Source organism: Aricia agestis, chromosome 8 (genome assembly GCF_905147365.1).
Source record: "Aricia agestis chromosome 8, ilAriAges1.1, whole genome shotgun sequence".
Classification (NCBI taxonomy): Eukaryota; Metazoa; Arthropoda; class Insecta; order Lepidoptera; family Lycaenidae; genus Aricia; species Aricia agestis.
The window spans coordinates 872,216-890,706 of record NC_056413.1 but is presented as its reverse complement, the minus strand read 5'-3'; positions in this window follow the sequence as shown (position 1 = coordinate 890,706).

The following is an 18,491-nucleotide window of genomic DNA, read 5'->3' as shown; positions in this document are numbered from 1 at the left end:
CCTTAAATTTTTATTTTATTTAAACATTATTATTAATTGTTAAATAACACATATATTTAAAGCCTTTGTGAAAATTTCAAGTGCCTACCTGTTTCCATTATTGATATAGAGCAAAAAAGGTTTGTTGTTTGGGAGCCCCCTTTAAATATTAATATTATTTTGTTTTTAGTTCTTATTTGTTGTTATAGCGGCAACAAATATACACAAACTGTAAACATTTCAGAAGTCTAGCTGTAGCGGTTCTTGAGATACAGTCTGGCGACAGACAGACAGACAGACAGACGGACAGACAGATACACAACGAAATATAAATAGGGACCCGTTCACACTTTGGGTGCGGAACCCTAAAAACGGGTTCTTTAAAAGAAAAGGCGCGAAACACAGTCTTCAAATGTTTAAAATTCCTCACACACTTGACACTTGAATAATTTAAAATATGAAACTTAGCGAACGTCGGGCCGATAACGACGTTCGGAGGCTTTATGCTCCATTTATCCGCCATGACGATCAATGCTGAACGAATAACTGCTCTATCGCCTATAGATTAAAGGCAAGATTCCTCTGCGCGGAATCGTCACAATTATTTCCGAACGATCATAAAAATATTCTATAGAAAACAAATACTTTCATTTTTGTTACGGATAAAATACGTTTTTAAGTTAAAGAAAAAGTTTAAATTAAAGAAAGCTAAAATATTGCATTACTTAACTTACTTAAAAGCCATAATAAAAGATCCGTCTTCATACCCATACAAATTGCCGATTCGGGTATCTGTATGGGTATGAAGACGGCTTCTTTTATTGAGTTCCCAGCATTGTTCTCATAGAAAAATGTTCATTTTGACGGGCTCATTTGATGATTTCAAGGATAGCGGTGTTAACACTGTATAATATTATGTTTTAAGACCAACTACGTATATTTTGGGTAAACCTACTGCCTAACAGACGTTAAGACAAAAAAATAATTGCCATAGTAGAAAATCAACTTCTCTCAACGCAAACTTGCTCATATATTAAAGGATTTTTTCTCGAGTTTGATAATTATCTATTTGCCTAAGCTTCTATACTCAAGCTGTAGGTCATGTGTCCAAAATACTTTAAATAACTAGGACTCGAATTTTCATACCTCGATTATCGTTCGTACGAGTGAGAGACAGACACAATCGAAACTCTATTTAAGATATGAGAATTGAGAATCAGGCCTTAGAGCTCAATTTCCATGCTTCGAACGCGCAACCGATCTTCATTTATTCGCTATTATAGAAGTTTATGCATATTCGCCGGTAAACAAGCGATATCGAAGGGTCAGTACATAATATTTGCGTAGGCGGTCCGGCCCACGATATAAGTATACTAATAACATTCGGGGCGGACGTGTCCGGAATAGGACAAGGGCATAAAACCTGCAGACACCGGCCCGATACAAATACACGCCATTAGTGCTTTACTACCGCCGGACAGGGACATAAGCGGAGCGGAATGTTAATCGAATGTTAAATGTTTAACAATAGAATGACGTTTAATATAATGAAAGATACAAAATAAAAAAAATAATCTAAATTTTTCATTAACTTTCAAAAATAGATGATATGTGTATAAAATTAACATTGAGTACCGATGTTTTTTTTACGTATTTTTAGTTAAATTTATCACCACGCTGTCTGCGCCTTCCTCTAAATGAATGAAATATTTCGCGCAAAATATCTACTTTCCACTCAAAAAAAACTTTCAAAAAATCTCACACCACCAATCAATCGAACCACTATACCGTGCCGTATAACATCAAAATCGGTTGATAGATACTTAGACAATATAATATTTCATATTTAAGTACCGGACTTGAATGTAAACATAATATTTCAATTATAATAATAATAATAATAATAATAATAATATCTATGGACGCTTCACACCACGTCAGTCTGGCCCCGTGCTAAGTACCTAAAGGACTTGTGTTACAGGTACCAGACAACGGAAATATATTTAATACTTTTATACTATACATATATTTAAGATTTTTATTATATCATACACATATTTAATACACATCCAGACCCGGGAACTTTGAAAACTCTTTGTTCCGTCGGCGGGATTCGAACCCGCGACCTCCGGCTTGAGCTACCGAAGCGCTCACCACTGAGCCACAGAGGTCGTCATAATATCTCAGTCATTTATGGAACAATGTATCTTCTATCTTTTACTATTACCTATATAAGGGCCTGTTTCACCACTTCCTGATAAGTGCCGGATAGGCTATCCACCACTTAACTTGACAGATAGAATATAGAGAACATGGGCGTACCGAGGAAGAGGCAGGGGGGGGCAGCCGCCCCCCCCGGATCATGATGATGTCCCTATTAAGTATATTATCTAGTACTTTTATCCATAAAAATTAAAAATAAGACAACGAATTTTTGCCATTTGTCTGCAATACAATATTTTTACAACTAAAAATAATTAATTTTTTATTCTTTATAAACACTTAGGTTATGAAAAATCTGATTTTCCCCCCGCCTGGCCCAAAACCTGGGTACGCCCATGATGGAGAATCTTCATATAAGTTGTAAAGGATAATCTATCCGGCAGTGGTGAACCAGTCTCTTACTCTATTACTATTCTTCCGCTACCTCCTATGTGCGTGTTTCGGTCTTACACGTGAATGTTATCAGGGTCGCACTTAGGATCGAGAGGGCAACTCGCTTGTTCAGCGGCCCCTGCGAATTGTCTTACCTATCGAAAAACTACAGGTGCGCCACTTACAAAATACTTTACATGGAAATTGTTAGGAATAGGAAAAAGTTTTGGATATTCCAGTTTTGTGAATATTCATCTTGCTAGCCGCAACTTCGTTGTGCAAAAAATCTTGTAGCATTGTTTTCTATTCTGTATTTTTATAGGTAATTTAGGTGGTTATTACACACTAGCTGTTGCCCGCGACTTCGTCCGCGTGGACTTCAGTTTATAGCGCGCGATGTCAACAAAATTGGTGTCAAAACAGCTGTGCAGTGTGCACATAATATATCAATTTTTTAAATTAAACTTTATATTTGATGCCAAATTTTAAAGCTTATTTAGCCCCCCAATTACACAACTTTACCCATAAACTATTTATCATTGATAGGTTTAAGGTTACGTCACTGCATAGATAAAGTACTGATTTATTAAATAACGTAAAAACGGAATAACAATTAAAAAAAATCGAAAAATCAATGTAAGATTAACTCAAGAAAGACTTTTGGCCAAGCGTTAGCGCGATGTAGGAGACGCACGGCGCCAACTATTATGAATTTTTGCAACTAACTTAATTTGAATAAATTTACGCATTTTCACCCCCTTACAACGCTTTTTTCCAGTAAAAAAGTAGCCTATGTGCTTTCTCAGGCTTTAGACTATCTGTATACAAAATTTCATTACAATCGGTTCGGTAGTTTTGGCGTGAAAGTGAGACAGACAGACATACAGACAGACAGACAGAGATACTTTCGCATTTATAATATTAGTATAGATATAGATTAGTATAGATTTCGCATTTATAATATTAGTATAGATTTGTTTTAACATAAAAGAATCGGATAGATCTTTATAATTTTTAATAGTTAAAGGGTGTGGATTATTATCAGTAGACTATTTTGTCTTGGTGCTTAATGTTTTATTCACTAGAATCAAATTTTTGTATTGTAATTATACTGTACTCAGCGAAACATGGCGGTAGCGGTCATTGACACCCTGTCAAAAACTTGTCATTTTCATCACAAAGCCGCAATTTAACACATCTGACACTTCACTGTCAATCGCGGTTTATGTGGAAAATAACAAGGAAGTCAATGACCGCTACCGCCATGTTTACAGTATAATTTTATTGCATAAAACCATAAACTTATAATATGTTTATGCATAAAACTGCTACTTACAGTAAAACACTACAAAATATAATTTCCTTTGCCCACGTCTGTCGTAAACCTTTAACAACGGGAAGCAATTTCTGTAAAGTTTAACAACATTTTAACAAACTGTAAAGACGGTGTAAAACTCCGACCCAAGAGAATAGTTTGTTATAAAAATAGAACTTCCTCGGCCGGTGACGATCATAGATTATGCAAATTCCGCTCCAACGATAAAAAATGTAACCGAGACCTACATTGACAACATTTCTTGACCTATATTATTTTAGCTTCTATCAGGTGATTTGAATATGTAAGATAAAGCTAGGATTTCTAATTTAATGACATTGCATAACGATTCTGTACGGTAAAGAGGTCATGAACTGGCAGACTGCAATACTTTTGAATTTAAATCATCAGTATAATATTGTAACGCCTGAATATTGGTATAGGTATGTAGTATAAATGGACACAAATTACACCACCGATTTCGAAATAAATCATCTTCAGGTGGTTTATTTCGAAAGCGGTCGTGTAATTTAAACATTTATAATAATTTCTTAATATAGTGGAAAAAGTGCACGAAAAATTATGTTTTTTTAGTGTTCAACATGAACTGCCACCAAGAACCAACAGTACAATCAATTACATAAATTCAATCACTCTAATTATATAAATAACATGTTATGTTATTGGACAAGCAATACAGAATTGTTTTCAGTAAGACAATAATATTATAAATGATTAAATAACTAGATGATGCCCGCAACTCCGCTGCACCAAAATTCGTTTATCGTGCGGGAACCGTACATTTTTTCGGGATGAAATGTATCCTCTTTGATGAAATGTCCTCTTTCGGGACTTGGCATCTCCATAGGAAATTTGAGCAATATCGGTTCTGCGGCTTGGGCGTGAAGAGATAACAGATAGACAGACAGACAGACACACTTTCGCATTTATAATATTGCTATGGATAGTATGAGATAAAAAAAAAATCCCCGTGCAAGTTTCTTACGCCGGTTCATCTCGCCGGATTAGTTCCCGAACCGGTGGTAGGCGGTAGCTTCAACGTTCTGAAAGCATTTGTTACAAATCTATTCAGAAATAAAACATTTTTTTCTTATGGATTGTTTCTTGCATATCATAAAAATATTACAACAGTACGTATTTCTAATCATAAGCTATTATTCAAAGCTTCACATCTTTTCATCACCGTGCACGTGTCCTACATAACATGTGTGACCCCTTTCCCATTCACCGTGAATAATAGCAAATATTTAATTATAATATACGAGTATTATATGCTGTATGAAATATTTATTAATGTATTTAAATATTACAAAAAGTAATCGAAAGCGTTGAATACGCACTGAAAATACTGATCACATTTTTTCGATTTCCCGAAAATAAACATAAAATTTACTTTATAATAATGCGCAACAAAATATTTTAGCTTACGTACAAAAATACGTAAATATTATATCGTCATCGATAACTTTGTGTAAGTATAATGTTTAATATAAAATATTTTATGGTATAGGAGGAAAATAGCGATTACTCTATTTTCCTGTTCGTTTTATAACTTCATACATAAACAAGATATTTTATGATGTCACCCCATATTTGTCTACGTCTAAGAACAGTGAGGTGTACAGATAGAACAAAAAAATAAAAATTGTGGATCGCTTTTGTCGCTAACTGGTTAGAATGAAATAGAAAACAATGAACGGTAGCAGGGGTAGAGGGAGTGAGACCATTGTCAAAATTAGATTTAAAACCGGAATAATGAATAAAATGTATTATTGTAAGTTTTTTTTTTTTTTTAATGAAATAACGAGCAAACGGGTCACCTGATGGAAATCAACTTCCGTCGCCCATGGACACTCGCAGCATCAGAAGAGCTGCAGGTGCGTTGCCGGCCTTTTAAGAGGGAATAGGGTAATAGGGGAGTTTAGGGAAGGGAAGGGAATAGGGGAGGGTAGGAAAGGGAATAGGGTAGGGGATTGGGCCTCCGGTAAACTCACTCACTCGGCGAAACACAGCGCAAGCGCTGTTTCACGCCGGTTTTCTTTGAGAACGTGGTATTTCTCCGGTCGAGCCGGCCCATTCGTGCCGAAGCATGGCTCTCCCACGTATAAAAAGTAAATAGGAACGTAACAAAATAAGCAGTAAATGGCAAAAGATGAAAATTTGTTAATACAGAAATACTTATAGATAATGGATTTGTAAAGAACATATTAATATTATACGTAAGAAAACATAAAAAAGCGTAATTTGTGAAAAGGAAAATAGGATGTAGAAATTGTCCTGTTTTAGGTACGGGGACAAATTAAAAAAAAAAGTAAAAAAAAAGAAACTGGTTGCTAGTTCAGAGCACAGTTGGTCGATTCCTAAGGCTCTATTTATTTATATGCGACCGCGCGAAGGAGTATTTCGGCGCTACACCGCAAGATCATCATTAATCTTTATATATTTTGTATTGTAAATTAGCGGCGCGACCGCGCTGTAGCGACCAAACCGCACGTTCTTGCGGACACATAATCGAGCCTAAGTACCTATTGGTGTTACCAACGACCAAACGATATAATATCTTATATCTTTAAACGAGCAATTCTTTTATGTATGTATATTATATATAATTGGAATCTCGGAATCGGCTCCAACGATTTTCATGAAATTTAGTATACAGGGTGCAATTAAACCTTCCTGCCAAATTTTGATATACTGATCCTTGTTAAAAATAAAAATACACGTATTTTTTTTACAGTCACTCAGTACTAAAATGTTGAGAAATACCTTCTGAAAGTTATCCTAAAAAACACTACAATTAATGGACACGATGCGTCGGCCACGCGTGACGTGCCCCCGCGCGCGCGCCTCATCCCGCGTCACTCCCTCTCATTCCTCCGCGCCACGAGTGACTGTTCTGCAACGATTTTAAATAGGATAAAATATTTCATTGATAAAAAAAATAACACCCAATTTCTTTTGGTTAAATGGACTCTCCTGATGATTCATAAGCCCTGGAAAAAAATTGGCAGAAAGGTTTAATTGCACCCTTTATAGGGGGTTTCGGGGGCGATAAATCGATCTAGCTAGGAATCATTTTTAGAAAATGCCTTTTTATTCGTTTTTTATCGATAATCGATAAACTGAAAAATATGACTTTTCCTGACATCTATTGGTGAATAATAATACTATTTTGTGAGCAACTAATTGCTTTAACGACTCAACAACAGCTAAAGCTATTCCAGCAGATGGCGTTGTTAAGTAATACAAAGCAATGAGTGTTTGCTATACCGAGCAAAGCTCGGTCATCCAGGTGCTTATTATTACATGATCAATAAATAATACCCCTAAGTTGGCCTTATATCACTTGCACAATGTTATTGTCCTATGTTGTGGTGTTAAGCTATTGTAAAACTTTTATCGCGGGCTTGGAGTGCGGCCGCGACCGAATCATGAAATTCCGTAATGAAAAAACCTAACACTCCGACCGGTCGTTGCGACTAGACGTACGAGTATGCGAATTATAATTGAATAAATTGATAAAAATTATATGCAATATCTTTACCGTTTTTACGTCTATAATATTCTAAATGGGGAGCTTTCTTATTAGTTGCTTGTTTAGCTTATAACTTGAATCATGCCTGACAAGGCACGGAGACGTCGCACCGCTTTGCCGGTCGGAGTGGGGGTGTTAGGTTTTTCGTTACGGAAATTCTTGATTCGGTCGCCGTGCTCAAATCCCCGATAAAAGCTATGCGATGACTTAAAAATATATAATATATACAGCCTAACGTAGAACCTACTCGTTTTTGGAAGTCGGTATAAAAGCTTATAATATTATGACAGATTTGTCCGAAAGTGAGGAAGAAGAAGAAACCCGTCGTCCGCAACCATCGCGGCACCGCACCCGAAGGACCCGAGCAGCTGTTGCGGCGTGAAACTCCCGCGACGCCGCTGTACGTGTCCAGGCTGCACTGGTCCACGACGGTCGAGCAGGTCGTGGACTACATCAGGAGCAAGACCCACTTCGTCTTGAGGGTCGAGCGCTTGGAGTCCCGCCACAAAGTGAATTTTAGCTCCTTTGTGGTGAGAGTCCCGACGCACCATTCCTTCGAGAAAGAGGAGGAGTTCTGGCCGATTGGAGTCGTCTACAGGAGGTTCCGAGGACGACTTCTGAACACGTCGCGCCCCACGTCGCAGACAATACGTGTTTAGTGTTAGTGTTAGTTTTTAGTATAATTGTATGTATGTTACTCTATAAGGTATTTATAATATGGGCCAAGATGCCTGAGTTAAATAAATAAATTAAAAAAAAATAAGAAAGTCTTTCTGCCCCCTTACGGCCGTTCCCAATATTTGATCTATCTCTGGTTTTGCCCTACTAGTGATAGGAATAGCTCACATTAGACATTAGAGACATATATTTTATGTCAATTGTGAGCTATTCCTATCTCTAGTAGGGCAAAACCAGAGATAGATCAAATATTGGGAACGGCCGTAAGACAAAGTATCTTTCATTAAAAACGATGACGAAAGTCGTTATCAAAATGTAGGCGGTTTGACATAAGTCATCGTTGACATTTCGCTTTCGAAGACTAATTTCAAATCCGATACATTTTGATAACGAATTTTGTCATCGTTTTCAACGAAAGGGACTTTGGCTACGGCCTCTGTTTCCTTGTTACTCTGCGGTCTCTATCGCGCGTCTCCATATCTGACGAATTTGCATTGTTCGGGAGTTTATTACACAGCTTAAATAGCGCTAAAGAGGATTACTTTGTTTTCATTAAAAGTTGATATTCTCCGAGTAAAGCGACGGAAATGTGTCACTATGTATTATACTTTGAATTAAAGTGATCTAACTCGAAATTTTGTAAAATATCACTTTACTACAAGTTTGTCTACTTCAAATATTTGCGAAGAGTGGAGGTTTTAGTAGTCATATGGCTAACTAGTATGATATGTAGTAGAGAAATGACCACGTTGTTTTCTCGATCCTACAGGTAATAATGAATTAATAGTTCGCACTTAAACTACCGAACAAATTAAGATGATTTTTCAAAATACAGAGCAACAGATAGAGTCTTGGAGTCTCGAAAAAATTCTTACTATAATTTTATCAAGGAAAAATATTTTCGATTCTCAGGATCTAAACAAAATGCCGAATATATTTCTGGTAAAGGCTTTTTAAAATCAACATCTACCAATTATTATAGGTAGTATGTACAATTAATCACGCAAACACAACCATCTTTCAGCAGTCGGTTTACCAACAAAAGCTCACATTGGCTTAATGGCTTGTAATCTGGAGATATAACGAAAAATAAGATAGTTCCGGCGAATCCTTTCCCCTATGTATAGTCAATAAAAACGTCAAAACAACCGGATTGGCTCGCTCCACGCCCGCTCCATTACGCGATAAGTTACATGAGAAGTGATAAACAAACAAACAGTCGGTTTGTCCCCTTCATTGTTGGTTAATTAGTATAGTTTAACTCACTTATAGAAAGTACTAAAGTATACAACTTACAAGCGTTAGTTATAATGTTTCATCATTGTTTGATGATGAGTGCCAATCATCATCATAATATTAATACGCGAACGAAAAACTTTGTAACCCTTGTTACGAAAAATGGGGAAACGTAAGTGGATGAAATTTTGCACAGTTATAGTTTATATGGTGAAGGAGTGCATCGAACTAATATTATTTTGAAATTATGCTTTTATCATACATTTTTTTAACAAATAAAACATTACACACACTACAACACACACACATGAGAAATGACAGATTAAACTCTTTTATTTATGGTTGAAGTCTGTTGACAACAAGTTGACAAATTGAAAATGGATTATAGTTTTTTTTTATTGAATCTAAGATACTATTAGACAATGCTTACACGGCCAGTCTGAGATCAGCTTAGTCCCAGGGACAAGAGTTAAGTAAAGTCAATATTTTTTACAAAATATGTCGTTGAAACTAAGGTCGAATTTCGGCCATTGGGCGATCTCTAGTTTTTATAAATAGAAGTGGTAAGGCTCCTCATGCTACGTTTAGAATCCACGTTAGTTTTATACCCATTAAGGCTCTCGAAATAATCTCGAAATAAGGTCTCGAAATCAGCGGGCGGGGCGGGAGCGGCGGCGGCGCGTTCCAATGTATAGATTTATATGGACAGGCCTCGAAAAAAGTTATCGAATTTATCGAACTATGCTATTCTGTTATATTTGACACGTATTTTGAACCACTTTGTGCATTAAACTTTGCGCCTGTAATACATTATATTATTAGGTATACACACGCTGGGGGTACTCGTAAAGTAACTAGCGGATTCATCCACTCATCAGTTTACAATGGAGAGAGTAATCTTTCATTTCATTGTATTCATTGTATTCAATACATTTTATATATTTATAATTATTATTTTAATTATATGTAAATTTATTTTGGTATAACTAGTTAGTGGGCGTGAGGGTTTATAAAATAGAAGAGTAGTTACATTAAATATAGGGTGAATGATGAACTTTTAATAATAGATGCACAATTTATGAAACGTAATTTTAAATTCAGACTAGAGGGTGTAAATTGTAAGATAAAGGAAAATTATTAAGAGAAAACTTTGTACGTCTGCGAAGACTGTCAGTCTTCATATAAACTAAGACTTTACACAAATATCAAGAAAGTTAACGTCGTGATAGACTGCCAAGTATTATGGACACTAAATCTATCACATTCTCATACTTGATCCCGTGCGAGCGTGTTAAAATGAAATTCTTGAAAACTTGATGGAAAAATATGGAAAACTTGAAAATATTCACGTTCTGATATAGTTGTAGTGAAAGTTTTTGTTTCAAGTATCCGCGACGTGAAGGCGGAGGTATTTTTGTGGAAACTTTCCGCTACTCGTGACCACGAAATTTCGAACTTTTCCCGGCAAATATTTACGGGAAACTTTAATTTAAACTCTAAAGGAATTGTGAGTTTAGTTAAATTCTAATTTGTATTTTTCGCCAAAAAGTTTTTATGGCTAGTATTTATAAAACAATTTTAGTTTTAGTGGTTTGCTGAACATTCTTCCTATATATATTTTGGATACTTTAATCCCTATTATTAGAAAATCCATTAGGTCAATCAAGACAATGGTCGTACCAAATTCTAAATATAAATACGTTATACAAAAACCGAACAACTATTATAATAAAACAATTTAAATAATATGCAGAGTTTGTTGAAACACGTTTAAGAAGTAATTAGATTCCAAATTAAAAATGGACTAATTTGAATAGAGAGGTTTTTATCTTTTCATTTTAGGTTCAGTGCCTAATAGGAAGGTCTCTCGTTTATAAGGTCTCTCAGGGGAACGAATTTGACACCGAGCCAAAGTGAAAATATTTACTCCATTGAAGCAGGATGGAATGACAATTGCTTTCTTTTCTCTTTGGTACTAATTATTTTCTTTTAGGGTTGTTGAGGAAGTGATTATGAGGAAGAGGAGGAGGAAGAGGAATTGTCACGCGCAAATTTAGAGGATGCGGATGAGGAAGAGGATATATTTTTGAGGAAGAGGATGCGGATGAGGAAGCGGAAGAGGAAGTACGTCCATATAGTACAGCGTTTCCCAATGTGGGCGATTGTTGTTTCCCTTGTAGGCGCTGAAGGTCTAAAGGGGGGCAGTGTGGGACTCAGAAAAAATGGCGGCATTTTGTAGAGGCTAATATTAGCGACAAATTTGTGGCAAAAGCCCCTTAATTTAAATTAGGAAAAGAAAGTAGGTGAAACAATGGGGGCACTTAAACATATTTTGTTCTCAAAGTGGGCAGTGGACAAAAAAAGTCTGGGAACCCCTGATATGTTCATCTTATAATGCTATCAATACGGCTTACGACATATTCTCTGGTTCTCTTGTCTCTTCTAAAAAGTCTCTTATGGGCATCTTCGGTTAGGGTAATGGCTGTCTTTTTTTTTCCTTTTCTTTTTGTAACTGTATTTAATTTAGTATTTAGTTGACACAACTCTTTTATTTTGTTACGTGCATGTTGTGTTCACTTCCTAGAGAGATATATTCCCTAGTATTAGTCATTTTCATACTCTATTATTTATAACTGCATGTATTGTGAATTGTATCTTGTTTTGTGAACCAAATAAAAAAAAATATATATATAGCACTACACTTCGGTCTCATTTCATTTTTTCTTAATTATTAGATTATTCGCACTGCGTGCGTTTCTGCGTAGTGCGTACACGCGTAAACAAAGCAACGCTTGCTATATTATGTCAATAAAATTAAAACAAACAAGCAAGGAACAGCGCGGGTGACGAGAGGGTAGGTCTCGCTCGCCCGTTCGGTCCGGCATCGCGCTCTGGCGTGTGCATGATTAGATACGCGACGCGCATGCGCAGTGAAATTCCTCATAAATTCCTCCTAAATTTTGAGGAAGCGATAGCGGAAGAGGATTTTTGTATTTTTATTTATGAGGATGCGGTAACGGTTGAGGAACCCAAATTATTGCGGAACTTCCTCATTATGAGGAAGAGGAAGAGGAATCCTCAGCAACCCTATTTTCTTTGGATGAATGTCATGAAGTTCACCAAATTAGATAGGTTCCGAATATCATAGATTTTAAATTTAAGTAAAATTAAATTCATTCAACAAAATGAAAACCCTTTACGCCCGAACTCTTATCTTCAAATGTTCCAAAAAACATTTCTTTGACTTCGAGTTTCGACACAACTAGACAAGTTGCTTACTCCGAAACCAAATTTAGCTCGCAAAGTATTCATTAAAATACCAAAGTATCGGTTACTCCTCCGTACAAAATTCCCAACACAATTATGATACACTATTCAAGTTCGTAGAATACAAACATTCTTAAGGTTATTTGTAACAATTAGGTTTAAGTTGCACTCTTAAGATGGAATTAATTACCGTGAGTGGACTTACAAAACAACTTAGTAAGGCGGTGGCGACATACGGGCCAGTATTGCGTCGGGAAACGGTGAGCCCGTGCCAACTTATCTGATGGGAATTAAATTATTACATTACTTTGTTTACTAAATTGAATGTTAACACTAACGTTTTGGAAATATTTACTTTCTTTTGTAGCATTATTTTAGGTAAGTGGGGTAAGCAGAAACAATTTATTTTTAAGTAAAATGTTACCGTACTTTATTAAAAGAAAATCTTTACAGCGACCATATTATGTTTTGCGTTTGATGGGGTTAGGAATACTTTACCTTCTAAAATAATCTTGTTTCCCTTGTGTGTTGTAAATTATGATTAATTTTAAAAATGTAATATTATATTTAATAGCGTTTGTGATTTATGATATAATATTATTATATAAATTTATTGTGTCGCGATGTTTTAATGAAAAATCGGTTCAGGAACAAGTCTGGAGGAGTTTGACAATCTGAACTCCTCCGTTTGCTAAACTGGTTTGTTCTTAGAATTGACTAGCGTCGATTTTGATTGGATCAACTAGTATATATTTTCTAAAACGCGCCGTTTTAAATTGTTTTTATTGCGCCGTATGTCATCAATTCCATTCTTAACGTAGAGCTACGGTTTTCAGGTGTTTTAACTAATGGTAAAAGATTAAATTAAGCGCGCTTTTAGAGCCAACTTAATTATATACCTCACGTAGTTTGAATTGAATTTTTGTTCGAGTAGCTTGCGAAGTAATAAAACGCCCACTGAGCCCCCAGCAAGTTGCCAGCGATAATTATTTTATTGAAGTTCAATACCAGAATTAATATTTTAAATAAGCATCGACTTACAGACCTGCAGGGATGTAATGGCACTTGGATGTCATTGTCAGGGAGCATGGATGCGAAGAAGCTGTCATTAAGGCGGGGATTAATCTCAATCAAAAACGATAACCTTGCACACAACCAAAGACCAAGCGTATACGTATCGCAATAAGATTCAATTTAGCTTAGCATAAAACTGTAACAACTCTGGCGGATCTTCTCTATTTTTCATGTTTTTTTTAAATATCTTTGGAAATAAATATTAAAAAACAAAATTGTTCGGTTAAAGAAGTTTTAATATAGATTTACTAACAATTTATTCAAATAAAATGTATAATTATCCTAGTTAATACTTATATTTCGATGAAATAGATTTTTTTCGGAGGTGAGTTTGTAAATTAATTACAGCCAAAGTATTACGTTTAAGGTATTTTAAATATTGTGCTTTATATCTCATATTTTTTAATACTTCGTTATTATATTGGAACTAGGTAAACCGGGAGTCACGGAATAACAAATTGGGCTTTATCCTCGCCTTAAGCGTACGTTGAAGTCAGACTGCAGCAGGGCTAGCATAACAACAGATAAGATAAATATTCTTTATTGTGCATACATATTACTGTACCTCAGAGGTATACAATAGTAACTCCACTTTTTTTGAAAATGAGTTTTTTGCACCATTAAAATCGCAAAAACCAGTTCTACTTAATGGTATACGATATTAAATCCTATTACATCTAGAAAAAGAAATATCCAATCGTATATAACATTAAATCCACTAAAGTCTAACTGGTAAAGGACCTCAAATGACCATAAGATTATTTACCTCTACGCTTTGCGCGTACGTAATATTATTCATTAAACTTTCATTGGACAAAACGAGAGGTAAACAATAGTATCTCCTTTAAACGTCTTATGCTATTGATCTTTATTTCTTGGTGTTAAGATACTTTTTACAATGCCAAAAATTGTTAGTAGTTTAGTTCACATGATTCTTGTGGTAGTTTTAACTCATAGTAATTACCGAACAAAATATTATTGCAACGATAATTCTCGTTTACATACTATCATATTAGGTTTCTATTAAGCTAACACTAGGATTTAAAAACGGGATGACTATTTACCGTGTTCAGGGCCTGTTTCGTCGCTTCCTGATAAAGTGCCGGATAGGCTATCCACAACTTATTTGACATATTCTCCATAATCTGTCAAGTCAAGTGGTGGATAGCCTATCCGGCACTGTCAGGAAGTGGTGAAAAAAAAACAATCACCCTTATTACTTTGTTTTGAGCTTCAGATATTTCAGCGCTGTTGTAAGCGCTGAAATCACACTAATATTATAAAAAATGTGAAAGTTTCTTTGTTTGGACAACTGTCCGTCAATCACGCTGAAACTAAACGGATTTTGATGAATTTATAATATTATGTATTACCCTGTCTATATATAGACAGGGTATGAGCTGAAAAAAAATCCATTTGGGGGAGAATATTCTGCTATTGTATGAATGCAATTCAGAAAAAATGAGATTGGTTCAATGTTCTCCAAAACTTCTTTTGACCAGGAAACATTCAAAAAGTTAGTTTTAATATATTATAAACGGAGAGGATTTTCTGTATCCACGCAGAAACCTATTCGAGAAACACAAAACCTCTTTCGATACTCAAATATAATGACTTACAAAATAGATACCAGCCATGTCCACGACTATTATAGGAATCTTCTATGTGCAGAATATGTCCCTCGACTTACCTAAAGCGTGCGAGTAGCTGTGTTGGTTATCCATACTTCCATATCCATACTCTTACTAATATTATAAATCCAAAAATGTGTCTGTCTGTTAGTCTGTTACCTCTTCATGCCCAAACCGCTGACCTGATTTTGCTGAAACTAATATTTTAAATGCGAAAGTGTGTATGTCTGTCTGTTTATTACCTCTTCACGCCCAAACTGCTGAACTGTTTTTGCTGAAATTTGATATGAAGATACTTTGAGTCCCGGGAAAGGACATGGGATGCTTTTTATCCCGGAAACATGTACAGTTTCCGCGCGTTAAACGAGATTTGGTTCAACGGACTTGCGAGGGCCATCTAGTTTAAAATACATTGTATTTTGGTTTTAGCTTTGTGAAGTAACTTTTGTTTTCATTTTGCTAGTAAACCTCTCAGAAATTCTATAATAATTCCATCACGCTACATACTGACTAGAGACATAATGTTTCTAAATGCCGAATTCCAATAACACCCACAAACGAGGTTTATTTAGAGGTAAACAGAAGTATGATAATATCTTAATGCTTTCTTAAAACACCTTAGTTCATTTATGTTGCAAGGTAAATAATCTCAAGTCCACAAAATCAGACAAGAATTAACTTTAATATAATATTGTGTATTACAATATAATTTCAACAAATAATAATAAAACATAATGTTCAGTTTGTTGCAATATCTTTAAAGCTACTATGTCAAAATTGCATTCAAAGTTTCGCTCCACGCATTTTTGCCTGTCCTGTAAATTTTTTGTTTTGGCAGTTAATGTTGTATACCTCTGAGGTACAATTTATAACAATTTAAAATAAAAGACATTTTTAAAACACAGGTAACACACAATGGCGGCCTTATTACTAATTAGTAATTTCTTCCAGGCAACCACAGGTAGAGGAAACATAATTTTAAGATATAAGTATGGTAAATGTGCCATCAACAAAAATTTATTATTACATGATATATCAAACGTAACATGATGCTTCAAAATAAATATAATAAAAATATAGATATATAATTATAAAATAAATAAACAGCTACATACACAAATACATACATACATAATTAATCTAAAATACTTACATACATACGGACAAACATAATTTATAACAAAGTATGGAACATTATTTTTTATGTAATTGTAATAATTTAGCGATAGAAAAAAAAAAGTTATTATAATTGTATCTATAGTCGTAAGGAAATTTAAGTTGAGCTATTATCATTATTAGCGATAGCAAGTAAGTGTTGCTTGACCAAGATCTTAAAGCGACTCAACGTTTTCGTCATTTTTATGTCTCTAGGTAAAGCATTCCAGAGTGACATGGGAAAGAATCGACACACTGACAGATTTTATCGACAAAATGGCGGATTGTCTATTTTTCTGTACAAAGAAACCTTCTCTATGGTGACCATGCTACATTCTTAAAAAAATACAAAGGCGAATTCTTAATCCTTAACCTTCAAGCGGGCGCGCGCTCTTTTGTAACGGCAGTGATCGCGCGTAACCTAAAAGACGTCTTAGGTAAATTCGAGAAACAAAACATTTTTGATTCAATATTATTTATTATTTCATAAATATAATTTTTACCTTTTTAAAGGTAATCAATTCATCCAGAAAAATAAATTGTATGTATTATTAGTAAAAACTTAGTTATAAAACCGGTGACGCTTATCTTGTGTGAACAGGGGCAGAAAAAGTGGTCGGAATTTTCTAATCCCAGTTCCGATTTTTTCGTCATCTAGGAATAACACTCGATGTTATCGGTCATCAAAGACTTATAATATAAATAAATCATATAATTTCCCTCAATTATATGAAAACTACGTATAAAATAATGCGAAAGGCGCGCGGCGTCTTTTCGACGTCGGTGCCATGACCAAAGGGATGCGGAGAGTAGATGTAAGCAGTTTGGTAGATAGATAAATTATGAGAAGCTACTGAGAGAACGATACGGATTCAACGAGAAATATCGATAATATCGGCGAAAATGTATTGAAGGGAGTCTATTCGACGTCGCGCGACCGCTTGAAGGTTAATATAAACTAAGTGTTATAGAGCTAGAACTATCGAAATATACACTTGCTATGCTAATACGTGTTTTTTAGGGAAACTTATAGAATGTGTGCTTTACTGATAATACCAAACTTTACATATCAAAAACAATGAATTAAAATACTAAACTAACTTTTATCAAGCGGCTACATAGCTTTGAGTTTCGAAGAGCGAAATTAAGTATTTTGGGGTGTCTTCAAAAATTCACCATGTACAGGCTAATAGGTCTCAAAGGTGTGGCCTCAAATTTTCCGCTCCATTGCGTCTGTCCGATTGAGTCACACATGAATATTTCAGTTCGCCGGCCCATTGAATATATTTATGAAGCCTTTTGCCCGCTTTGATCAAATATTACTGCCACACTCGGTTTCGTCTGCGATGTGCTTTCGATGCGTCTGTCGCTTCGGATGAGTTTGTTAAAAAAAGTCCGGGATGCGCGAGCGGACCGCAAATGCGTGGGGTTTGCGTGGACAAGCAGTTTGTGTGTGGTGGTGGTACCCAACATCTTTCCGGTATTTGACACAAAACTATCTTCTAAAAAAATTCAAGGATTAGCTGTTTTACAAACTTTTTATTGGAAGCCTAGCGTTGTTTCAACATAGGGATTTGAATATGATAATAAAGGTAAGTATAATGCTTTATTAGTTTGAAAAAATGTCTAATACCATCATATGTAATTGCGGTGTGAATCTAATTTCCAAAAAACTTTTAAGTTGAAAAAACGTTAGAGAAACAAATATCACTTCGCGCCTGTTACAAAAAAAAAGTAACAAAAATTTTTATTGCAAAATGAAAATATTATGGCTAACATAATATTTAGACAATCTAGGTCATATCTCGAGATTGTATTTTATATTATAATAATAGTATGCTGCTGCTGCACGTTGTAAGAAGCTATAGTAATTCAACATTTTTTTAAAGAATTTGTCCAACGCGTGCATTATTTTTCTAGATGTTAAGCAACGTTATCGATTCGTTTTTAACGTGGAAACTGTCAATTTGTCTATGATCAAACTAGCTTACGCCCTGGCCCAGGA